Here is a 27816-nt window from a genome sequence, read left to right as displayed (position 1 = left end):
GGCATAAAAGCGCACTGCTGGGATTTCACCATGTAGTTAAAATTGAAGCCACTGAAGATATTGATAGTCAGTCATCTGGTAATCTCTGAACTCCTTCCATATCAGACTCCAAGGAATACATTTCAGTACTGCTACACTGATAAAGAGACGCTCAGCAGCAGAATCCCGAGCCACCAAAAAAATCCACATTTCTTCCTTGTCTTTTATGACATGCTGCTCTGCATTTCACCATTGTTTGGCAATGATGTGACAGGAAGCTTTGTGCATTAGTTCCAGTGCATTTGTCAATTTAAAAGTCTAGTTACTTCTCACAACAAATCCCTTAACTTGGCTTCAGATCATTTCCGTTGAGTTCAGATTGCAGTGCTAAGGTAACAACTGTAAAAATGCAGCATTTGTACAGTGTGCCCGACGTCATGAAAATTGTTTGTTTTCCATGTTTCTATGATGCTTAACACTGTGGCTCGTGTGTGACCACATCTGTCCTACAAAGCGATGGGCATATTCAGACAAAGAGTATTTGATTTTTCTCCAAGAAATTTAATTGTGTAATGTTTTCTTAATTTCAACAAACCTTTAACAATCATGTATAAAATATCAATACTAAGAAAGTGTATGTGCAATGAAAACCAGAATTTTGTGTGCGTCATATAATTATAACTAGAAGACATACAGTGTTCTTGAAAAATGGTGGTTAAGTGTGAGTTAATTTCCATATATTTGATGAATTTCCTGTTTAAATGATTTAAATGTTCAAATCAAACAAAAAAAAATTGTAGGCCAAAACGAGTTGTGAACTGTTGCCCGCAAGCACACGATTACCAATCTACGATGCTATCGATTTCGCAACACATATTGTTATAATACTCTCCCTTATTTTTGTTACATGATGTTTCTCGTAAAACATCAAAGCTGATTTTTCTCTGTAATCTTATGAAAAACATAAATAAAAACTTGTTTCTCGCCATTCCGTGTATGTGTTTCACTACAAAGCAGGGAGCAGTGTCATCCCAATCAAAGCACAAGTAGCGTATACAGAGACTGTGACTCTACATGATTTTTTAAATAAGAATTACGCAGCTAAACTATGATTACAAAAAATGTTGCCTCTTAATACATCAGAATGTCTTAAAGCTTCATTTACAGTGACCTAGTAATAAGATATCGAATTCATAAGCTAGACCTACTTCCAAGAGCGAAACAGCACCAATGTACGAGAGCTACAGTTGCTGATCAATCATTGTGTTTGTGTTTTTTTGCATCAGATTTATTCTTGTGATGAACGAAGTATAGACAACAGTAATACAGGCTACAGAATAGGCTGAGCCAACATTTGTGATTGTTTAAATAATACTGTTTCTTTGGCGGCCCACCAGAGCATGCCAGGGGGCTGACCCAGGTCATGTGGCCTCTATAAGCAGGCCTGTGCACTGTATGGACACGCAACCTCTGAAATCACATGCATCATGAGTGAAGGTACAGCACTCCTCTCTTCTAGGGGATGGGAAAACCACATACAAACATGAAAATGCTAGGCACAAAGAAAAGCATTGGTACAGAAAAAAAGCACAGATATTGTTAAAAAAAAAAAAAAAGACACTGATATTATGAGTCGCGTAAAACACCAATGATAGCACTGACGACCATTTCATCGCCGAAGACAACGATGGCTGCAGCATATAGTGGGCAGTCACTGACAAGTAGGGACAGAAGTGATGAGGGGGGCAGGTTGGCAGGCCATACCCTCTCTTGTGAGAGGCCATAGGGCAGAACAGGGATAGCATCTCCATACTGAAGTCCTCATAAAGCTCAGCAGTTGGCACCGGGGGCATCAGCTGGGACATTGGAGATGATGGCCTCATGGAACCCAGCAACAGAGCGACGGTGGCTGCGGTGTTAGGTGCAGTGGGTCTGCACCAGCAACAGCAGTCAAGAAGGGGGAGGGGGCGGCGGGGCGGAGGCAGCAGTCTGGCAGGCAGCGACCCGCGGTGCAAAGCGACACGTGAACAGGCATCGGTAGTGGCAGTGGTGGGGAGGTGGTAGACCATCCAGAACAGACCCCGCTGTGCATGGTCGCAGCTGGTCAAAGTGACAGTACATCTGCCTGTCATGAGTGCGGATGACACACAGACACTGGCCCCGGTGATGCTCGGTGACAGTAGGAACCCTGTTACACCGGCAGCCAAAACCACAAACCAGACAGGCCCACCCGGCCAGAACCTTCGCAGAGCTGGTGATGGCAGCGGACATCGCGTCAGATGCATCAGGTGAAGGATGGTCTGTGGTCGGCGTCCACAAAGCAGCTCCACCTGGCTCTTGTCCCCCCACTGAACTGAAATGGTATGAACCCAAAAAGTGGTCTAGAGCAGCTTCAGGGGATGTGCCAGAAACATATGTCCACATCTGAGTTTTAAATCTTGCATTCAGACTCACCTTTAGATTGAGGATGAAATTGGGGGAGCTGTGAGATGGTGAACACCACTAGCCAGACAAAACGATGCAAATTCCTGAGAAACAAACTAGGAGCCATTATTGTTAACTATGGTACATGGAAATCCCTCAATTGCAAAGCTCTCAAACAGGCCCAAAATAGTGGCCGCCATGGACATGGTCGCATATGCCGCATACGGAAACTTGGAATAGGCATCCACTACAGTGAGCCAATCCTGATTTAGGAATGGCCCAGCAAAATTGACATGTAGACACTCCAGTGGGCGCTGCTGCATCAGCTAGGGGACAAAGAGACTTGCTGGGCCACCTGTGCTGAGCACAGGAAGTGTAAGAGGCGAGACCCACAAACTGCAAAACAGAAAGATTTCTAAGATAGTCTTTGGTGGAAGAACCCTAAACCACAGTATTGTCGAGGATAATTGATGCAGCCAGCCACAGAGGCTGTCAGCTGTGCTAAGAAATGCTGAAAAATTTGAGGCATGCTAGCAATACCAGAAGGGAAGCATTGATATTGGTATAGTCTGAAAGGTGTATTGATAAGAAGAAGGCACCTACTTGGAAAAGTAGTGGCCCCTGTTAATTTTGCAAGCAACTTGTCAGGACAGGGCAAAGAGTATGTATCTATCATGGAATGTGCATGAATTGTGACACTGGAGTCTCCACAGATACAAAGCTTACCCATCAACTTCTTAATGATGACCAATGGCGTAGCCCATTCATTGGAGGAAATAGCACCTGCCGTACCCGAAAAAGAGAGGGGCTGACTTTAATTGGTAATGTCGGCCTGAAAACCGATAGCACAACCAAGCGCAGGGGAAAACAGAGACAAAAACTCAGTGCAGAGGAACTCCAGTTTCTGATATGGAACTTGGTATGACAAAAATTTTGTCATCGGCAATGAAGAAATCAAGACTGTTAAACACATCTAACCTGAACAGGTCTGCACTGTGGGAATGATCTCCAGCAAGGAAGGTGAGAGAGTGAGCAACAGATTTTTAAGAGACAGGCTTGGAAAACTGACCTAGATCGGAATCTGCTGTTTATTGTAGCTATCAGCTTCCGTAAAACCTGTGTGAGCGAAGAGGAGCCCAAGTTCACGTACGTTTGTGCGTTTACTAAAGTCACTGCAGCTCCTTTGTCCACTTACACTTTTACTGGTTTGTTAAATGCATGCAAGTCAATAAACAGTTTGTTAGGGGAGGCAGTCATTGTAGAGATCCAGTTTGTGTCCATCGATACTACTGTGTTCACCACGTTTGACGATGAGTTACATACTGATGCAATATGACCTGCTCACATTTTGCCAAGGATGTTTCAAGTACACCTCCGAAGTTTTGCTGGCAACCACTCTCATATCCTGCATACAGTCCCAATCTCTCTCCATGCAAGTACAATATTCTTTTAGCCCTAAAGAAAGACATTCATGGCCATCGATTTGCTTCAAATGAAGAGGTGCATGTGTGGATACAATCGTGCAAGTGCAAACATTTTTCCATCAAGAGAATAACCATCTTGTGTCACAGTGGGATAACTGGATTAATGGTTATGGTGATTACATTTGAAATAATAAACAGTTTACTTACTTTTTTCCCCATCTGTCTCATTTTCATTTGACTACTTCTTATATAATTATTGCAAAAAATAACAGTCCTGTTACACTTTTTTGGGGTACTCCTGAAATTACCATTACATATGCCAGTTTTGTTCCATTAAGAGTGATTCGTAGAGTTCTCTCTGCAAAGAAGTCTTGAATCCAGTCCCAAATGTCGTCTGTTATTCGGTAATCAATTAGGCTTCAATTGTTGCCCGGTACATACCTGCATAGCGACAAGGTCCATATTTAGCTTTTCTGAGTTTTATTAGTACCAAATTTCTGAAATTTTGTGTGTAGTTTTCTATATAAGAGGTTTGCTCTTGCATTTTGTAACTGTAAGTGTAAATTCAGGCAGTCTGTAGAGCACTAGTCAGCTTTGATTTGTTTTAAAGTGCCAGGGACCATTCGTTTCAGCCTAGTAAGCCAATAAGCCAGGCCCCAACTGTTGCCTGTTACACATCTGCATCAGGCAATCTGTGCATGACTGTCATTTCCTCTGAACAGGTAGCTGCACAGCTCATAAGGCATCAGCCTCCATTAGTGGCACATCAGAAGGGTAGCAGTTCGCATATCTAGGTTTCTGTCTACGCTTTTATGGTCAGTACTTACGTTAGTAATCCTCCGAGGGTTGAATGAAAAAGAATGCCTCCACCTTTGTTAATTGGGTTTGGATGGGAATATTTTAATATATCAAACACAGAAATAATCCTTAGAATGTGATCTTTAATTACCAATATTCACTTTTCCACATAATCACCAGCCAATTGGATACATTTCTGCCAACAATGAACAAATTTTCTGAAGCCATCAAGGAAGAAGTCAACACACTATTTCCACAAACACAGTCTCATAGTTCTCTCAACGTCTTCATCAGAAGCATAATGATGTCCCCGCAGATAGTCTTTCATTATGGGGAACAGATGGAAGTCATACGGTGCTAAATCTGGACTGTATGGAGATTCAGTCTCTGAAGTTCTGCTGTGGTGGCATGTGAAGTGTGTGGTTTGACATTGTCATGTTGCAGGAAAACATTTTCCTTTTCATTTCAGACCCTTGTTAGCCATCGTTTCAGAGTTCGCAGCAGTGTAATGTAACACTCTGAATTTATTGTTGTTCCACGATCAAGCAAATCAACATGGATAACACCATGTGTCCCAGAACACTGTGGCCATGATTTTTCCAGCTGAGGTCTGCATCTTGAATTTCATTTTCTGGGGCGAGTCTTTGTGTTGATATTCCATACACTGATGTTTCGTCTCCGGGTTGTAATGGTGTACCCGTACCCATGTTTTGTCTCCTGTCACAGTTTAATGGAGAAAGGTGTTACCTTCATTCTCGGAACATGAGAGGAGTTCCTGGCAGATTTCAAGTCTGTGTGCTTTCATTTCAGGAGTCAGCATCCGGGGTACCAACCGTGCACAGGTCTTCCAATAGCCAAGCAAAGCAATAGTGTGACCCACACATTCTTGTGAAATGCCGATTGTGCTTGCAGTTTCTCTCTGAGTGATAAGACGATTGTTCTGAATCGATCTGTCAACATTTTGCTTGTGAAACTCATTGGTTGCTGTTACAGGACTTCCAACTCTTTGTTTGTCACGCAGGTCAGATGTTTCCGCCTCAACATCTTTAAACTTATTCACCCACTGACACACGGTACTCACATCAACACAATCATCATAAACTGCTTTCATTCTGTGATGAATCTCCTTTGGGGTGACACCTTCTCCTGTCAAGAATTCAATGACTGCATGTTGCTTAAATCACATTGACCGACCATCTGCACAGGGTTCCATACTTTACACTGTAACAACACAACCATTCAATGCTAAGGCTTCCCGCCAAAAGGAGCTGTAGAGAAGAGGCTAAGGAACAAGCCAGTACCTGCCGCATACCAATGCTGCCAACTGTTGAAGAGTTATGAAGGTGGAGGCATTACTTTTCAGTCAACCCTTGTTGAATGATTAGGACATGTTCGTGGTTTGTACAGGTGCAGGTGAAGATGGTCACAGTTCCAAAACAGCTGGATATTCTTTTGGCTACGGTCAGTTCTATTAAGACTGCTGCCTCAGAGTGTAGTAGTGGCAGAAAATGTGGTGCACTGCATTGGACACCTCAGGTGTCACTTGATTCTCCCACAGGCCCTAGTTTACCGTATGCAGTAGATCTGCCCTCACAGCAGGATGATTGGTGAGTGGTAACACATTTGCGTCACTTCACGTGGAGAGCCAATGTGTAGACTGGCTGTGAGGCCTTGCTTATTCACTCTGAGTGGACAGGTGGCCATTCTGTCAGCAGGTTCCAAGCAGGCACACAAGGGCAGCTTATATGGAGCTTTCCCCTTGGGGGAAATAGCCTGCAGGACCAGTAAGAAAGCCAATGTGCACTTGGTATGTCTGCCAGGGAGGCCTCATCTAAAATGTGGGGCAGACCCTTGCCTTTGGCTATCGAGCATGAAAGGGCACTCATCTGCAAGTTGTGACTTAAATTGTCAGTAATGACGCCTGTTGCTTGGGTTCTGAGGCAATTTTCAGTTCATAAAGGCAGCTGCTAGAGGTGGTGAAGGCTGCTGACCTCACATGTGATGGTGTAAGCAGAGGTTGCAATTTGCAGCTTATTCCCAGAGGTGACGGGGTCCTTTGGTTTGGAGCTGAGTGGGGGGTCTCAACCAAAACCTTTGTCAACTCTGTGACAGTCTTGCCTGCAGATTTCTAGATCTGCATTATAGGGTGGTGAATTGTAGGACTACTGTTGTTACGTCAGGGGTGCACTGCACAAGGGAAGCAGCTACTTGGGTAGCAGGGTACTTGTGCAGTGCACATGATGGTTTCTTAGGCTAGCCAGTAGTTTGATGTGCTCTGATAAATACTCACCAGTTGATATGCAGAAAGAGACATCAGACCGAGTTTGAGTAAAGACATTTTGACTGTCAAAATTTTGTCAGTAAATTATTGAAGTACAATTAACAAGCTTCCCCAATTTATTGCCCTCCAGAAAAGTTATCATGCTCAAATTATTCTTGGAACCAAGAGCTGGTTGTAACCTGAAGTATGAGGGCATGCTGAAAAATAATACCTCCAATGTTTTATTTTAAAACTCTTTAAGGTTTTTGAAAGAAATGAATGCTGTTAACATTCTACATCTTTATGCTTCATGTCTACGTATTAGCAGGCCTCTGCGAATAAAGGGCTCCAAATCGTATCCTTTAACATGGTGTTGTGTGACATAATTATATCAGTGCCTGGGAAACAGTGCATTGTAATCAAGTTTCGAATTCAAAGAGTTTGTCCACACATGGAGCAAGCTCCCTTCATCATGATAATGCCAGACCACACATGAGCACTGTGACATCTGCAGCAATTGGACACCTGAGATTCACTGTCCTCAGTCGTCCTCCATACAGTCCCGATTTGACCTCATCCAATTTTCATCTGTTTGCAAAACTTGAAGAACGCCGTCATAGTGATGAAACGTGAGGTTGTGGTTCCATCAACAAAGTGAAACATTTTACAGTGGTGGTATCATCAAACTGGTCTCTCATTGGGAGAAATGTGTTCATTGCCAGGGTAACTATGTTGAGAAATAAATATGTAGACATGAAGAATAAAGATGTGTAATATTAATAACATTTGTTTTATTTAGAAGCTTTAAGAGTTTCCACACAAGTAATTCTGAGGCTTCTCAGCATGCCCTTGCAGTAAGCTCCAAGATATTTAGCAATTTATGGAGCATATATTGAAATGACAGATTAGATGGCATAGGAATGGGAGTGTTTATTGCATTTGACAAAAATATTCTCTCTCTTGGGGTCAAATTTGAGTGTGATAGTGAACTTATTTGGTCACGTGTAATGGGTACAGGTGAAACAAAGTTCATTGTTGGATGTTTTATATGTTTTACCAGCCATCCGATTCCACAGTGATAGTTTTAGTCTTTCTTTGAATTACTACGGACAGTAGTGCAGAAGTACCCAGTTCATGACATATTTATTGGCGGCAACTTTAACCTACTGAGTGTAGACTAGGATGTCTATGGATTCACCACAGGGGGTACAGACAGACATTCCTGCAAAATATTTTCAAACAACTTTTCCAAAAGCTGTTTTGAGCAGCTATGTCAACAGCCCACTCACAATAGACACATTTTAGACCTTGTAGCTACAAACTGCCCTGACCTGATTTGACAGCATCAGTATAGAGACAGGGATTAGTGTCCATGATGTCATCATAGTGACTATGGTTACTAAATGAATCAATCAAGAAGGCTAGGAGATTATTTCTGCTAGATAGAGTAGATTCATCTGTTCCTGATTATGCCTTTCCACTGAATTCAGTATTTCATACTTCTCTTTATCATCTTCTGTTTCAGTTCTAGTAGGGTCCCTGAGTGACTGAATATATTATTTTGATTTTCTTACTGCATTTACTAAAACAAAGACCTCTTAGAGTTTTGAGTCAGCTCCATTGGAAGAATTTTACTTTCAAAATCATTGAACACTTTCCTCATTCCTCTCCTTATGCTTATTTTATCTTCATTTAAGTTTTGTTTGTGGGTTAGTTTTTGACTTCTCATGAATCTGTGATGAAGCCATTTTCTAACAAGATTATTAAACCATGGTGGGTCTTTCCCATCCCTTAATACCTTGCTCAGGACATTCTTGTCTATGGCATATTGAACAATGTTTTTGAATTTTTTTTTTTCCTTATGTGCTCTACATCTTCATCCTCAGCATTTGATGTTGACTACTCAGATAGTCAGTAATTTGTATCCTGTCACTTTTACTAAGCAAAAATATTTTCCTACCCTTCTTAACATTCCCTGTAATACTCGTGATCATAGATGCTATAACTGCCTTATGATCTCTGATACCCTCCTCTACGTTGACTGATTCAAAAAGTTCAGGTCTGTTGGTTGCTAGAAGGTCAAGACATTACTTTCACAGTTGGTTCTCTAACTATCTGCTCGAATTAACTTTTGGACACGATATCAGAATAATGTCACACAAATATCTGTCTCCGATACCAGTTTTGATCGCTTGACTCTCGTATTCTATACCAGGCAAGTTGGACTCACCCTCTGTTAACAACAGCATGATCAGGAAACTTATTCACAAAATACTACATGTTCTCTCTTGAGTGCTTAACCACTACTGCACATGACACTGGTAGTCTATAAAAGCACCCGTTTATCATATGCTGCTGCTTATTATTTTTGTGTGTTTCTGTCCAGTGTACTTGAAGTTTCACTTTTTTATCTAAGTGTTAGTGAAACCAGCTGTTGCTTCTTCAAGATTTTTCTTCATTTTGGGGCAACTGCTAAACAACAGTTGGAGAAGATCTGGAGAATATGCTATATGCAGATGCGTCATCATTGCAAGTGGATGTACTGTCATTGACTATTTTTTTTTAATTTTATTTACATGTCAGGTGCCATTGGACCAAATTAAGGAGCAAATATCCAAGGTCATGGAACGTGTCAGTACATGAAATTACAACACAAAAGTAATAACAGATAAAAAGAAAATGTTTATGAACCCGAAAAAAGTCAATCCATAAATTTAAGTAAACGCAATCAACAATAGAACAAGAATCAGCTTAATTTTTCAAGGAGCTCCTCAACAGAATAGGAGGAGTGACCCACGAGGAAACTCTTCAGTTTCGATTTGAAAGCGCGTGGATTACTGCTAAGATTTTTGAATTTGAGTGGTGGCTTATTGAAAATGGCTGCAGCAGTATACTACACACCTTTCTGCACAAGAGTTAACTAAGTGCGATCCAAATGCAGGTTTGATTTCTGCCGAGTGTTAACTGAGTGAAATAAAATGATCATGAAAGCTGCTTATTCTTGGGAATAAGCTAATATTGTTAACAAGAAATGACAGTAAGGAACATATATATTGAGAGGCTAATGTCAAAATACCCAGACTCGTTAACAGGGATTGACAAGAGATTTGTGAACTTATACCGTTTATTGCCCAAACCAACCGTTTCTGAACCAAAAATATCCTTTCAGAATGGGCAGAGTTACCCCAAAATATAATACCATGTGACATAAGCAAAGTAGACTAATTTTTGTGTTGAACGATCACTCACTTCAGATACCATTCGAACTGCACTATTTGAAACCTAGCTAATGATGCACTCAACATCCCTTACTACCAAGCTAGCATCATCACCAAACAGAAATATTTTTGAGTTACTTGTAATACTGTAGGGCATATCATGATGATTGATTAGTGTTGTTTAACGTCCCGTCAACAACGAGGTCATTAGAGACGGAGCGCAAGCTCGGGTTAGGGAAAGATGGGAAAGGAAATCGGCCGTGCCCTTTCAAAGGAACCATCCCGGCATTCGCCTGAAACGATTTAGGGAAATCACGGAAAACCTAAATCAGGATGGCTGGAGACGGGATTGAACCGTCGTCCTCCCGAATGCGAGTCCAGTGTGCTAACCACTGCGCCACCTCGCTCGGTATAGGGCATATCATTTATATAAATAAGGAACAGGAGTGGCCCCAACACTGATCCCTGGGGCACCCCCCACTTGACTGTGCCCCACTCAGATCCCACATCACAGCTATTCCCAACACTGTGAATAATGACCTTTTGCTGTCTGTTGCTAAAGTAAGAGGTGAACCAACTGTGAGCTACTCTCCGTATTCTGGAATGGTCGAACTTCTGGAGCAATATTTTGTGGTTAACACAATCAAATGCCTTAGTTAAATCAAAAAATATGTCTAGCGTTCAAAACCTTTTGCTCAATACCGTATATGGTATTTTATTTTTGTTGGTTTGCTGTTATAAGCCTTCAGCTATCACTGCCTGATCATCTGCATTAAAATCTGTATGTTTGTAGTCCAGTATTCTGTTTTGCATTTTCTTATACTAAATTTTAAAATCTGTCAAAATTTCAATTTCAACAACACAATTTTAAGATAATGTTTTATGGAACTATCAGTATGTCTTTGTGTCATCCATGCCTGGTGACACTTCTTACTTTCCACTACTCTCATTACAAACTGCTACTGCCAACATCACCCATATCTGTAGCATCATACTCGCTGATTTCCTAATTTTGAATATGGCAACTTGACTTGCTGCCATGGTGTTAGATGACATAATAGATTAACAGAACTTGTCACCAGTACAAACTAAATAATACAGAAATCGTCATGTGTGAGGTAAGAGTTTACTACTGTACTAAATGAAGTACAAGACCTGATTACAGGGAAAGGTTGTGTATCGTATTCTTCAACGGATACCATACAGGGAAAGCAACAGTGCTGTAGAACCACATTTGTACAAATGCACACTTTACTGTCATTACACACACACACACACACACACACACACACACACACACACACTCACACACAGATGCACGCAAGGTACAAGACAAGAAATAATAATGCAAGCACAACAATAATAATCCTCAAAAAGTATTTAATGCTGCGAGGTGGCTTTCTAATGCAAGATCATGTAATATCATTTAATGAAAAGAAGTGAGTACCCTGTTCAGAATTACTCCAGTATCAGCAGTTTAATTAAGAACTAATGAGGAGGTATTGAATAGGATTGGGGAGAAGAGAAATTTGTGGCACAACTTGACTAGAAGAAGGGATCGGTTGGTAGGACATGTTCTAAGGCATCAAGGGATCACCAATTTAGTATTGGAGGGCAGCGTGGAGGGTAAAAATCGTAGAGGGAGACCAAGAGATGAATACACTAAGCAGATTCAGAAGGATGTATGATGCAGTAGTTACTGGGAGATGAAGAAGCTTGCACAGGATAGAGTAGCATGGAGAGCTGCATCAAACCATTCTCAGGACTGAAGACCACAACAACAACAACAACAACAACAACAATTAAGAACCTAAGATTCAGCACTTGTAATTAGTAACTGATTGCTTTGGAAAAACCATGATAGAATAACAGTAATATGTGTTAGGATACATTTCTCCCCAAGATGTAGAGGAGCCATGGGTCAGCAGACAGGCGCATTTAATAGTGGAATTTTTAATATTTAAGCTTTCAGCCAAAATCCTTAACTTGCTCATTCAAACTAAATTGTTTTGTAAATTTACAGAAGCTATTTTTACACAGTATTGAGTTAACACAGGTCTGGAAAATTGGTTTCACTTCAGCAAATATCACATGATTGACACTGTTAATCACTTTTCATCACCATTGCTTGAAGAGCATTATGTTTCATAAATACATATTGTTATCCAGTTGTTCACAATAAAGTTCCTGGCAGAGGGTTCAGTGAACCAACTTCAAGCTGTCTCTACCATTCCACTCTCGAACGGCACGCGGGAAAATGAGCACTTAAATTTTTCTGTGCGAGCCCTGATTTCTCTTATTTTATCATGATGATCATTTCTCCCTATGTAGGCAGGTGCCAACAGAATGTTTTCGCAATCGGAGGAGAAAACTGGTCATTGAAATTTCATGAGGAGATCCCATCGCAACGAAAAATGTCTTTGTTTTAATGATTGCCACTCCAATTCACGTATCATGTCTGTGACACTATCTCCCCTATTTCGCAATAATACAAAAAAGAGCTGCCCTTCTTTGTACTTTTTCGATGCCATCCGTCAGTCCCACCTGATGCAGATCCCACACTGCACAGCAAATACTCTAGAATAGGACAGACAAGCATGGTGTAAGCAGTCTCTTTAGTAGACCTGTTGCACCTTCTAAGTGTTCTGCCAGTGAATCACAGTCTTTGGTTTGCTCTACCCACAATATTATCTATGTGATCATTCCAATTTAGGTTATTTGTAAGCAGAAGTTTATCTACTCACTGCTGTTGCTAGAGTCAAAATGACATGATTGGGAACCAGTAGTTGAGAAGGGTGTGAGACAGGTTCATAGTCTATCTCTGATATTACACAATCTGTACTCCGAGCAAGCAGCAATGAAAACCAACAAGAAATTAGGAAATGAATAAAAGTTCAGGGAGAAGTATTAAAAACTTTGAGGTTAGCCTTTGGCATTATAATTCTGTCGGAGACAGTGAAGGGCTTGAAAATCAGTTGAATAGAATGAATAGCATGTTGGAAAGAGGTTATTAGTTGTGTATCAACAAAATTAAAACAAAGGCAGTGGAATGTAGACAAATTAAATCAGGCAATACTGAGGGAATTAGATTAGGAAATGAGAGTTTAAAAGTGGTAGATAATTTTTTTTCTATTTGGACAGTAAAATAACTAGTGAAGGCCAATGTAGAGAGAATATAAAATTCAGACTGGCAATAATATATCTGTTAATATCAAATATCCATGAGGAAGTCTTTTCTGAAGATACGTGAGTGAATTGTAGCCTTGTACACAAGTGAAATAGTGACAATGAACATTTCAGACAAGGGGAGGAAAAAAAAAAACGTATGAAATGTGCCACATAAGATATACTGAATCAAACTGGTGAGAAAGGAAATGTATATCACAACTTGAGTAAAGTAATCATAAAATCGTCAGAGTATCATCAGTTTGCTAATAGTGGAAAGTAGAGGGGTGAAAATTATAGAGGGATGTTAAAGCTTAACTACAGTAAAGAGGCTCAAATGGATGTTGATTGCAGAAGTTATGAGGAATGAAAAGGCTTGCAGAGGATATTTAATGTTACTATCCTGATTGCAAATGGTTTATCCTCAGGAGCCCATTAAACTCATAGTCTCTTGCTGAAAACTGTATTGAATTTTTAACTAAGTTAACCAATAACAGACAAAACACCCTCAATTTAAGATTGAGTTATTAACAAATGTATTCCAGTTCAACCATATTTGGGCGATGACCAGTTTACCTTACACTTCTCTTTTTTCATCAGTAACGGGTTAGGACATACACTTTGTGATCTTTTCAGGAGCAACATATTTAATATGTAGTTCTGTAATAAACTCAGCACTGTCTGCTTGCACATTAATCTTACACAAATCACAGTTCATGAGATAATAGTCAGTTCTGCACAATTCTTAGAGTGAATCGTTAACACATTTAACTTAGGATCGAGTTTTACATTCACGTCAACAGAGAGATGTTAATTGAGTCAATTGTACCTGTGAACTTTTTTACACACAGATTTTATCATGACAATTTGAAAGCATGGACTTTCATACATGGTACTACACAATATGCTCATATTGTGTGATGCCCATGGACTTTAACATTAAGATGTTGATTGGTTGATGGCTAAATGCAGACTGCTTATTCTGTGGAGGGGGTATATAAAGACAGGCATATGAATATTTTGTGAATTCACTAATTGTATTTTAATTTATAGTAATAAAAGGGTCAGATTTAGTGGTTGTTTCAGCCTATTTTGTTCACCAATAATTAATCAGACGACTGTTTGTTAGATGATTATTTAATGTTCTACACAACTCTACAAAACTGAAGGATGAGATAGATAAAGTAAGATAACATATTAAATACTTGATGGATGAGGGTTTGGGACCATATTGCTAGAGGTCATTTAGTTGTGCGCAGAAATTTGGTCATCATGTGGAATGAGGTCAGCATGACTATAGTGCCAAATGGGGCTGTACTGGTGTAAGAATGTCATGCCCAACCACACGAACTCCTTACCAACCTTGTGGCCAGCATGGGAACATGTAGCAGAGCATGCATTGCTGTCCGTGCTGATCATAAATCCTTTTAAGAATCGTATCTCACTATTTTTGAAGTCCAGGGGACAATTATAAATCATGGTCACATCAGTCTAATTATTGTCTCTGAATAAAAATGTCTTTTTTTGTTTGTCTCAGTACACTTCTTTCAGGTACCTGCTATACTATACTATACTATACTATACTATATGGTATTATATTATACTGTAGCTGTTTGTTCTACATATGGTCAGTGTTCATTGCACTATGTTGCTTGGCAGTGACACATCATGTGAAAGCTTACTTTGTCCTTTAAGTCTTCCACATTAGTGTGTTTAATTGATACACTGTATACCTACATGGTGGATTTCCTATTGTCATATAAAATTTCCAGGTTCATAAATATTTATTTCTTAATTAGTGTATTGTTTTGATAATCAAACTCACTAGCCAGTTCAGAAAAATTAGGGTAAACAAAATATATTGTCAGAACTAGGAAATAAACAAGCTTAAGGGTTCAAGTGATTAAAGTATTTTTGAGTGTAGCAAAATGTGCATAATTACTTCCTAATGACTTTTAGAACAGTACAAAAGTTACTGAAAAGTGTCACATGAGTGCTAACCATTGAGTTGGATTTTTGAATAATTTGTAATTAGTTCACACCATTTTGATGAAAACATATTAATGGAAAAATTTCAGTAACTTGTACTAAAGGAAAATATTTTACAGAAAACTAACAATGTCATTGGAATTAAAAGATGTAAATTATAATGGAATAACAAGATTACACAAAATACTGTATGAATAATAATCTGGTAATGCTTTGTTCACTAGTATGCACACTACACGTATAAGTGAAATCAGTAAACAGATAAGAAAATAATTAGTTATTTAAGGGGTAACAGTGTAGCTAATGGAGTATATGCACTTGTCCTATGTTTCAGATAGACTAGCACAAAGAGCTGCAGCAAACCAATTTCTGTCCTGTAAATTGTAACGTGCACTGTCAAATTCATATCACAGTAATCATATAAAGAAATGGGTCATTTTTATCTGTGAAAAAAATACTTTCATTACTAGGGTATGATTACTGTTGAGATAACCTCTAGGTTAATGAGCACTCAGCAATTCCAACATAATTTTACACACACTTTGGTTCTCCTGTTGTTTGAAATGAAAAGTAAGAGAGCTCATGCTAGAATCTCCAAAATAGTTCCTGTGATTCTGCACTTGTACACTGTCAGAATTTCACAATTAGAAACACGTTAAGAAATAATGAACATACTAAAAGCTACACAACTTGCAGCCTCTGAATATTTTAGCAGTACCTTTGCTCTTTTGCACAGGTTTTTTCTTCCATTGATTTAAGTTGCTCCTGGTCCACAGTATTATCATCCTGCATTATTAACATAGTATGAACTCTTTGTACAGTTTCTCACCTCACCTCGGCTACCTACAACTGAGCCTTCCCATGTACAGTTCTTTGCAGTCAGCACAGTGCAGTGAACAGTTAGATATCTTTAACTTACAATATATAGCCAACAATTCCTGAATGCAATTCTGTCATGGCAGATCTTAACAAAATTTAACAATATATTCTTTCAGTTGATGGTATAAATTCTACAGTGTACACTGAGCCAAAGTTTTCAGTAAAACACAACTGTTCAGAGCCTCAAATTCTAATGAAAATAGGGATACAATGTTTGGACGTAATATATTTGTAAGGTTGGATACAGTTACTCACACAACCCACTCACAGGTGCCTCCTATGTAAAGACACTACTTCACGTAGGGTGTGTATACTGAGGTCGTTCAAAAAATGACTTTTCACTGAAAGTGCTTTAGTTTTTCCTCATAACAATAATATTGGTAAATGTTATTAATAGTATACTTTCATTTATGTTTCAGGTTATTTGCAAAAAACTAGTTGACCTGAACGGCTGATGTTGCTGCATCCAGGTGATACTCTTAATCACTAGAATGTTCCTTTTGATGCAGAAAGGAATACCTATTTTCATAATTGTTTAGAAAAATGGGGTAATTTTTAATGGTCTTTTCCACAGAATGAGATTTACTCTATACAAAGCAAATGTAGGAAAATATTTTTAGAGTCTCAACTAGTTCTAGCAAATGTCCATCTATCTTATTTTTAATCTGTCTTTATTGTTGAAGTAAGACATTAGATCCCTCCGTGCACTATGGGGAAAAAAAGGTAGAAATTAAAAGCCGTGATGACTAATTGTGTAAGTATTCAGCTTTAACATCGATATTGTTAACATGCAAGCAAATTGACTGCACTTGCTGTGTAGGTTGACAGCAGACAGCATAAAGTGTCTGTAGACATCAAAATTTTGGCACCTTTATTAAGTGATTATTAAAATTAGTGTAAGAGGAAATAGGCAGAATTTTGTGTGGAGTACTGTAGCAAACATTTTTTTAAAAAAAAAAAAAAAGAGGAAACTGTATGGAACTATCAAAAATCTTTTTCATTTATTTATCTAATAGGGTATAAAAACTTATTGTATTTGCCATGTCGTAACACAGTATCTAATATGTTAATTGTGCCATTGAATTATTGTGTGTTTTTGTGACTATAGCTTAATAATGTTTATTTATTGGGTACTTTACTTCAGAAACTTCAAAAATGAGTCATTATTGTTCTGTCACTAGTGGACTGATGTTTGAACTGTAGGTCACAAATCCATGTTCCCAATGAACTTTAACTAGTGCTACCATCTTATTACAGTTTTCGTGGAAATTTCTGAACACATTGTCTTCCGTAGCTAGTGGATTGAATGTGTGAGAAATCACAACACTAAAACTGATTGATGTGTGTCATGGATTTTGGTTTTGTCATCATTGTACCATATACATTCATCACTGTTCAGAGCTGGCATGTGAATACGTGTTGTTATGTTTTTGTCTCTTGTGCACTAAATGGATACGGCATTTCTTCAGATGCTGTTGTACCTCCTCTCCTTCTATATTCTAATACTTTCATTTGATACATTATCAAATGTGAACAGGAATTTTGTTTTATGTCTGTAAATAAACAAGTTACCAGGGTACTTTCCGAATTATGGCTGATAGCAATGAAGAAAGCAATTAACTTGATGCAGATAATTGTCATTTAAACACAAATAGTGCTGTATTTACAGTTATTACATTTAAAACTAAACAAAAATGTCAAATGCTGGTTGTCTGTAATTCAAAACTGATCCAGTTGTAAAGTGTAAGCATGCAACTGGAGGTTCAGTGGAAACTAAGGAGATGAAGCACAGCAATTCAGTCACTCAGTTTTACACTCTAAGTTTTGCATTATAGCTAAGATAATTATTTTTATTGGTCTCCAGATTCATAGTTGTGCAAAATAAACATTCGTTTCATTATACGTTTTCATCTCCATTGTCTATCCTGAAAATATCAACTGTTAATTTTAACTAAAAATATTTTGTTAGGTTCTCACGTCATATCTTCTGTTAACTATAAGGTGCCTTGAAGACATAATAAAGATAATTGTAAGGTGCAAGAAATATTATATGGTGTGTAAAGACAATGTTGTGCACTTGTATTTGATAATCATGTACGCTTCTATGGCTTAATGGTGCAAGGACGTTGTTCCAGTGTTGAAAACATGTCATTGCCTTGAATCACAAATCTATTTTAAAATAATTGCTGTGTTGTTTTATGCTACCTGTCTCAATTGATCTGTGACTATAAGCTTATTTTTGTATTAGACAGGTGTTCATTCACACTGTCTGAAAATCTTGTGGGAGTTCCATACTGTTTTACTTAGAAATGTCAGCACAACAATTTATCAACGCACATATTAGATATAGTATCTGTATACTTATGGGAACATGTGGTCCCATCAAAAGTCTGATGCTAACTGGTGGTGCAAATAGAATTGCCATATGCTTTATATTCTTCAAAGGAAATCTCGTGTTAAAGTAAATAGTGTAGCTATGTGCCTATAATAAGACTGACATGTACTGTGGCCTGTTGCTATCCGCAAATATTAATTTTATTTAATGATACTTATTTCATATTTGACTCAATACAGAAAGTCAATTTTACATATACATCTATTGCAGATTTTTATAGGTTTTCATTAAAATATCTCATGTGTACCCATATAATTATCTATATGAGCCATTTTCCTATGCTTGATAAATACACAGTTATAAACATAGCATTTATCTGAATCTGTCTTCCTATCAGGAAAGAATCAACTTTTTTGCTGTGTATTAATGAAAGTCATTTCATTGTGTACATTGCTTTCTTATGTGGTTTAGTAATAAATTAAATCTATTGCTCTTACCACTATTTTAGCCTGTAACAGTTGTCTGGAATATGCTAACTGGATAATGTGACTGAAATGTTTATATTTATGGCACGTAAACTGTCCCCATACTTGCTGTTAAGGTGTATAGTCCAGGAAAAATTTCACATGATTGAAAATTGTATTAATTTTATTTACACACTTTTCACAGTTATAATCATACTTTATGTTCATTGTGGTCTTCACGGAAAGTACACTGCAAATATGCCTGTGAAACCCTCACATTTACATTAAACATGCTTTGTTCTTTTTACTTAAAAGTTGAACTGGTACCGTTTAACCCTATTATAGGGCTTATGCCTGAAACACCTAACACCATAAATATCTTTTAAGTGTAGGAGCCAAATAATTTCCATACCTCTCCATCAAACCACATTGTACCTGTTAGAGTCTGCACTCAGCAGTTTGGCAGTATTAACTGTGCTGAAAAGTTGAGCTGTAAACACATTAATCTCTGCATTTGTTTCTGCAGTGTGACAAAACAAATCATTCCAAGAGTGACATTCATTGATTTACCTGTTTGTTTTGAATCTTTATTGTTCATTTTATTTTGACTAATTCAAATGACACCACCATTGTGTATTTTGTGACTCAAAAAGCAAAACAGCAAACTGTATCTTTTTGCATGCATGTATTTTCTCCATGTTATTTCAACTTCAGTATTAGTACTAAATTTTTAAATGATGATTAAATTACATATTCCACAACAGAAAATTCTCCATTAATATGATCTATAATCATGCAAATAAGTTTAGTCCCCTTTGTAAACAGAGAATTTTGTTGTTCCATTTTATACATTCATAAACTTTGCAATACAGTTTGTTAAAATGGACAAAAGTTATATAATCAAGTCCGCCATTACAAGAGTTGCCTCATTTTCACAAATCCTGTTCTTACCAACATCATTACAGACAGGAGTGAGTGCAAAACAGCCAATTTTATTAGGATTCTTCAAAAGCGTGCAGAATAAGAAATGTGAATTGGCACTAAAAAGAATGTACATTAAAGTAACACGATACATTAACAAAAAAAAAAAAAATCTGTTAAAGATACTACACCCTGAGATACTATGCCAGTTTTGATCTCAGTGGCAACACACAGTCATGAACTGTTCTTAAAATGACTTCACTTAACGCAGATCACAACTCAGTCACATCGTAAATACAATGAAAGAGTTAATTTTATTTTAACAGGGAAAGGTCATTTCTTTACACACAAAAATATACACATTACACACATCAACATAGTAAGTAAAATATAAATAATCTAAAATTACTTAAAATACTAAAGTTTTAAACAATCTTAATAAAATGAGAATATGTTTGTCTGCTGCATTATTTAATTATGGAATAAACCAAAGAATGTCTACCAAACTGCACTGTGTAAGCATGGAGGGCTTCTTTACTTGTTCTTTGGTTGCTCCCTGTTAGGATTGCTGTGCACAGATGTTGTCATTTTCTTCAGAAGTTCAATTTCTCTCTCTCTCGTACTTTGACTCATTTCATTGGTGATTTACTGTATATCTTACTACGGTACTACAGTGTGTGGCTTTTCATCATTAAATATATTCTACTTGCTTTTTAGAGTGGCTGGAAACACTGACACTTTTGAAAACAAAGTAATAAAATGTATCTTTTGTTATTGTTTTCAACAAGAGACTATATGATTTTTAACATGCCTGGTGGTCTTTCACAATGAGTTTTCTCTCGGCTTGATGAGTTTTTAGGAAACAGCTATCAACCACACTAAATTGGAGAGCTATTTCTAAAATGTCTTATTCTTTCTTTCCATTGCCACTTTTGAGCACTTTGCTCATGATCATTGGGCTACTCTGCATGTACAGGATGAATTATTAATCAACTGTTGAATGTTTTGAGAGCCGTCATGGTGTACAGTAAAATAAAGGATAAACTAAAATCATAAGCCAGACATTTATAACCCAAGTTTATGATTTCTGTTTCACTTGTCTTTCTGTAGGAAACTGATTTCACTGTGGATGCTGTAACTTCAGTGCAGTTCTCTGTTGATGAACAAACTTATGTACAACAAAGTGGTGCCAAGAAACTATAAAATGTTGCAAAATTGTATCATCAATTTTATGTTGTAGTTGGTAACTATTGTTTAAAAATGTATCTGACCATGCAACCATTCTACAGTCAAAATAGCTTTATGGCTCTTGGAGTTTGTCTTGAACCTTTCTTTCCAGACTTCCTTTTATGTAGATGTTTTCAAGCAGTCTTCAAATACAATATTTTGCCAGTGTTTAGTTCAGCTGGAGAGTGATGTTCTCATTCTGTTGGAAACTATTCTGCTTGACATTCCTCCATTAACTGCTTTGGTATTTACCTTGTTTGCGGGTTCGAATTGAATGTGGTGTAATCAAGTGTGCAGTCCAGTTGAGGCACCAACGAAGAAAAGCAATGTGGGAAAAACGTTCTACTTTCAGAAGGCAGTATATGTCATTAGAAAGTCCAAGAGGGAATATGTGTATATGAGCATAGAACACTACTCACTAAATAAGAGCCACCAAACTATGGATAAGTAGATAAAAATATGTTCGCCTGAAAACTAAGTAATTTGTGTATGTCTGTCTGCTGCTCAGCACATCCTGTATTTGCTAAATAATGATTTAACTTCATAGACTATTACTCACCAAATAGCAGATGTTCTGAGTAGGAGAGAGACACAGAAATTGCTTCATTTTCAGACAAAGTATGTATATCTCCTTTTGATTGATTTTAAGCTGTTACCATGTAATTATTCAAAAATATGAATTTCCAAATAAGCCATTTCAGATTACTGTTACACACAATAAAAGAAAAACCAACAACGAATTTAATAATGTGTATTTTAGGCTAAACATGAAATGTGTAAACAATTTGTTTATTCTCTCCTCTTGCTTCAAAATTCTTTGTCCAGTTATGCTATATTCAGTTAGTACACATGATATAATCCGCAGTAAATGTAATCTCTCCTATTTTGTTCATAGGCAGAAAAGAAAAGCTATTGGTTGAATTGGCCTACTACTAATTCTAACAACTAAATTAAAGTAGCACTGTGGCATGAAACACTGTATAGTGTTTTTGATACAGATCTACTTAACACAGTCTTGTATTTGTTTCTAACCAGTTAATAAGATCCTTTAATAGCTGTATTTCTTGAAATACTATGATTATTCTGAAGAAGTCAATAGTTAATTCATGATTTCGTGATGAGAGGACTGCTGTCCTGCCACCCCTCCCCTCTCCCTTTTTATTGTACATCTGTTGTTCCCAACAATTAAATCTGTGGAAGCAGTGTGGATCTCACCTGCAAACATATAAATTTTCAATGCCAATATAACTCAGCAATTTTTTTTTCTATGAAATGAGATTTAGTTCCTTGAGGGAAGCTGTGTAGTGTCAGCTTTTGCTGCTGTCTCAAGGTATTTGTGAATTGCTCAGCTACAGGTGGGCAGATGATACCTGTGCTGTGGTCTGTATCTGATCTATCATTCATAAGAATACATAGTCGAGCCAAAGGATAGCAGGAAACAAGCTAGGAGGAGAGAGAAGTTTTCAGTTTAAATTTGCATTATAGCAGTTATAGTTTAGCCAGTGCAATTGTAATGAGAAAACATGTTAATTAGTTGTTCCCCAGTTGTGTACTGCTGCCCCACAAATTGTGTGTTAAGTATTAGAATGTAATGCCTGCAGTTAGACTATTTATTTATGTTAATTTTTATCCCAATTGCTACAACCTCATACCTCATACCTCATTGCCTGACTTTGACTCTTTGTTGCATATTTGAAAGGCTAATGCTGCCTCTAATCAGAATTAGTATTTCTTATGTGAACTAGACTAACTCGTTCGCCATTGCTCATATAACTGAGACGTATTTGAACTCTCTAAATTATTATTTTGATAATGTTTTAAAACTGTTAACAAATATTTTGTGCTAAAGGAGTTCTATTCTGTTGCAGTATATGATAAAAGTGCTGACTACTGTAAGTAGTACATGAATCTGTAAGGAGGCTATACAGTGAGATGTATGAATGATAAGGACCAATAATTCATGAAATTTCAGTGACAGTAACATGAGTTAGAAAAATGAACCACTCCTTCTGTCCTACTGCATGATGTGAGCTGCCAGTATCACTTTACTTTTTTTGTCCAGAATTTTGCCAGAAATTCTTTCATAGTAATAAATGAGCTCGTCAGAGCAAGAAAATATACACGAAAAGTTGTAATTCATGATAATGTCTTATTTGAACTTTCATGGATGTTCGCTGTATTCACTACATGGCATTGTAGTTTTGAGCTCACTTCACTAATAATGCGGTAGTGATACTAAGCATCTGCTGTGACAGTGAACACACACATTCTGTTATTCACTTGCGTTCCAGTTCTGCCTTTCCCAGTACGTATTTTCGTGATAAACTTGCCAAGTTCCTTGTGCAAGAGGCTGTTTAAGAACCCCTGTACATCCTTCCGTCCTCTTGATATCTGTTGTCATTACTTGATTAGTTAAGCCTCAACAGTTGGTGAAAACTATAGGGACAGTTGCTGTCTCAAAATTTTCTCGTAGTGATCTGTAGTTTTATGGCAGATTTGCAAAGATAATGTTGCATTGTAAACGTACTATTCAGATTAGCTTCATAAATGTGTACTAACTAAATTAATAAAGATAAATGTATGTCCAAACACTTTCCTCTCATCAAAACAAAACAACTTACTTTGGTGCAGCCAAAATGTGCCTATATGCTTCATTGTAACCATACTAAAGTTATATGACAGATAGAAACCTATCAGTGCTTAAATAGATTAAATCTGTAGAACTGTGTAGTATAATTGTCAAATGATAATTCATTTCATTGGTAACTTTTGACCAATCAAAACACTTTTATTCATTGTGGATGTGGAACACTGTGACTGTGTTGAATAAAGCTTTCCAGAAATAACTGCAACCAGTCGCCTTTTGTGATTCTTTAATTTTTATTTACCATGACCAGTTTTGAATTGCCTAGTGATTCATCAGATGCTTCACATTTATTGATTGTTTGGAGCATTGTGGATGTTGTGTAGGATTATTAGCATCCAATGGTTTATTTCTGGTGCATACACTGTTCTGGAAAATGTAATGTTTGTTTTCTGGTAATATTAATTTATTGAACTAAACAAACTTTACTACAGTTAGCAACTCCCACATGCATTACAAAAAGTAAATAAATCATTATTTCCATTACTGTGTGATTTGAAACTGGTCATGGTAGATAAAAATTGAAAAATCACAAAAAGCAACTGGTTACAGCTATTTCTGGAAACCCTTAATCAAAATACATCGTTCATTTGTGACCAGTCAACACATTGTTCTTTTTGTGACATGTAATATCTAGTGTAAATGCTATTTTTGGTGAAATATTTGCATTTACTCTGTGACTTACTCCTCTTGTTTACTTAGTACCGTATAAGAAAGGAGATGAATGGATAACAGCTTTGCAAAGGCCAGAAGATAGTACCTCAGTGAGAGAGGAGTAGGAGATACATTAAACACTCAGTAAATAAAAGAAAAAAAAATACATAGTAATAAAATGGATGTGTTGATAGAGGTAGCATTTTTCACCACTGCTGTTATATATTTCAGTTCATTTTATTGTGATAGCTGGTGATTTAAAAACGGAATTTTAACCATCTAAGAATTTTAAATCATAAGCAACGAAAGTTCTCACTGCCTCCAGCTATGATGACAATAGCATTCTAATTGCAGGTGTCAATTTCAAATAAATCACATTTTGTGCTCCATCGGACAGATGGATGATCACCACACTGCACTGTGTAAGCATGAAGGGGTCCTTTACGTAACTTGTTCTTTGGTTTTTCGCTATTAGGATTGCTGTGCACAATTTTTGTCATTTTCTTCAGAAGTTCAATTTCTCTCTTTGTCCATGTAAAGTAGTGGTAATGTTGACATCATGTAGTTTGGAATATTGAGAGATAATAAAAAAGGATTATTCTGCTTAAGCAGAAATATTATACTCTTGTGCCTGAATTGTTGGTCCTTTCTTCACACTGCATTGAGTAATACTAAAAATTTTTTTTGTTAGTAATAGTGAATACAATTTTGTTGTTGTTTCTTCAGATATATAAACTGTGTTCATTTAATTTTCATTAGATTTAATGAAATAAATATTTTGTTATTTAATATACAATTTCATGTGATGTGAAGTTTATTAATACTTTTCTTTGTTTAATGATTTTTAACATATAATATTTATAAAGATTGTTAACTAAAATTTTGTATGTGAACTTACTTCCAATAAAATGAAGTTTGAACTATGTTATCCTCTAAATGTAAGGAGAAGAAAATTCGCATCTCTGATTTTAGTAATTTTAAAAATCAGCATCTATTTTATGTATATTTGATGTGACTACATAACGTGTTTGGTAGTGACTACCTAATCTGAGTTTTTTTTTCTAAATGCATTCCTGTGTATCAGATTTCCTACCACACCACACCAGTTGATTTGTATGCACTCGTGTGCTCCCCTCACACACACACACACACACACACACACACACACACACACACACACACACACGAAGGATCCATATTCTTCCCTATTTCTCTGTCCCACAAGCCTGATACAACAGCAAATGAATTTGCCTCTATTGCCTTTAGAAATTCTGCATTTTGTACATGGGAAGTAGTTTCATTGAAATTACAACTCTTGATATCCATATGTGGTACAGTGTTGGAAGTACAACTCTTGATCCCCTTATGTGGTACCTAGCACAGCTACCTGTCAATCATTCCTGTAACTTAAGCATTTAACAGTCATTCAGTTAGACTGATTACAGTGCTGAGGGAAACATACAGAAGCATTTTACATCTCAGTTGTGACTGATCTGTTGTTGTTGTTATGGGCAACAGAGCCAGCATGGTACACTTTGCTCTCAGATAGCTTTAGCAGCAGTTTTAAAACAGGAAGAATTACTGATTCAAATAAGTATATACTTCCCACCTGTTAGTCGCACATGGACTTCACATAATGTGTCCTAATTGTCTTGTATCTCGTGATACAGTGCCAATTTATGTATGAACTCCCAGAAGTGCCAAGTTTACTAATCTGTGTAGAGGCTGTGTGTAAAATTTATTTGTGAATAAATACATAATTAATATAATTACAAATTCGTGACTGTGTTGGTATTCCCTACCTGTCTTAGAAAAATATGTGCTGTAACATTGTTACTTTTTCTTTTTTGAGATTATTTTTGATTATTTGTGAAGAGGCTGTATGAAAGAGGGTTTCAGTGCATCAGTTACTGCTTCATAAGTTTTTCCCTAAGTGATGGATTATTTGTCTCAAACACGTAACAGTAAGTAACAAGTTACTGATATTTGGTAGTGGAGACTATCTGGCAAGCTTAATTTGCAACTTTGTTAGACATACCCTGTGTGGCCTAAAGTCACTGAACACCCATTGCAATAAGCAGAAAATAATTGAACCATTAGGGTTTGTTCTAAAGATGCTAGCTAAGCAAGTTACAGCAAATAGAACGTCATTTTGAAATTGTAAAATATTTAACCCATAGAAAAGGTTTTTATTTAAGTTCTGGTACACAAAATGCTGTATTGGTTTCTGTGCATCCTTGTTGTTGTAGTTTTCAATCAAAAGACTGACCTGATGCAGCTCTCCACATTGGAGAGACAGCAGCCGCAACTCCAACAGATGATAAGCTCCTGCCCTCACCCTGACACCCATAGGGTGCCCACACACACTGAGGGACAGGGTATCATCTCCCATTGGTGGAAGTACAGTGGTGACTGGAGGGTCCACAGCAGTCCACCAGGGGAACCAACCTCCTGTGGCTGGGGCTGCCAGAACTCTGGTGATGGCAATGGCACTGCATCAAAGTCCATGAGCTCCATGTCCAGTGCTTGTGGTGCAGGACCAAAGGGAGGTGAAGGTGGAGGAGGCTGCAGGGTTCTCAGGGGCACTGACTCTCAAAATGAGAAACCCTCCGACAGGGTCACATAGCCCACCAGAACAAAGATGATTTTGATGGCCCTTTTGCAGCCCAGTGGGTTCCTGTACAATGTACAGTGAATGGCCCAGTACTCTGGTGATACTCCGTTCCCAGCACCTGTGTCTGCTAAAATCTTTGAAAAAGACCAAATCACGCACACTAAACTTATTGTATTGTACTATTACTGTGAAGGAAGGGCCAACGGCTGTGGAGGATGCAGCTGCTGAAGCAGCGCCCTGTGTCCACGTGTGTTCAAGAGCTCCACATGCTGGCAAGCTGTGTGGCTAGTAATGGTAGGACAAGAGAGAGAACTTGTTCATCTGTTTACTGAAAGTTCTGTCAAAGCATTCCGCTTCACCATTGCATGGAGGGTATAATGATGCGTTCATAACATGCTTGACGCCATTGATGTCGTAAAACTGATGAAATTCTGCCGATGTGAACTGTGGTCCATTGTTCAAAACCAGCACTTCTGGTAAATCTTCAGTGCGAAAAGTTTCAACAAAGTCTTTATAGTGCTTGCTGTCATAGTAGAGTGCATGAGCTCCAGGGATGGAAACTTGTTACAGGCACCCGTAAGAAGAAACCAACAGGTGTTGCAGTGTCAGACATTGTAGGGTTAATTGTTCTGTTGTATCATCTATCCCAACTAATACACAATGGCGTGGGACAAGTTGCTTAGTTCCTACAATGCCCTAATGACCCGGATGGAGAAGACAGAGAACATCCTTCGGAAACAACCATGGCATGACGATATAGGACTGATCATTGTCTGTAAGAGGATGACGCCCTGCTGGACTGATAAGCTGTACTGAAGTGC

The 27816-nt window shown here is 37.7% G+C and overlaps 1 protein-coding gene across 4 annotated transcripts in view; it reads left to right on the top strand.

Annotated features, from left to right (window-relative positions):
• Positions 1–26144, top strand: part of LOC126249027 (vinculin) — a 286160-nt gene extending 260016 nt beyond the window's left edge. For all 4 annotated transcript variants that reach the window (XM_049950637.1, XM_049950636.1, XM_049950634.1 and 1 more), the window contains one exon: positions 16556–26144. The gene's annotated coding sequence lies outside the window, so the exon portion shown is untranslated. The remainder of the gene's footprint in view (positions 1–16555) is intronic.
• Positions 26145–27816: the final 1672 nt, after the last annotated feature.

This window comes from Schistocerca nitens, chromosome 3 (assembly GCF_023898315.1).
Source record: "Schistocerca nitens isolate TAMUIC-IGC-003100 chromosome 3, iqSchNite1.1, whole genome shotgun sequence".
Classification (NCBI taxonomy): domain Eukaryota; kingdom Metazoa; phylum Arthropoda; class Insecta; order Orthoptera; family Acrididae; genus Schistocerca; species Schistocerca nitens.
Note: the sequence above shows the minus strand (reverse complement) of the source record. Positions and strands in the feature narration are given on the sequence as shown.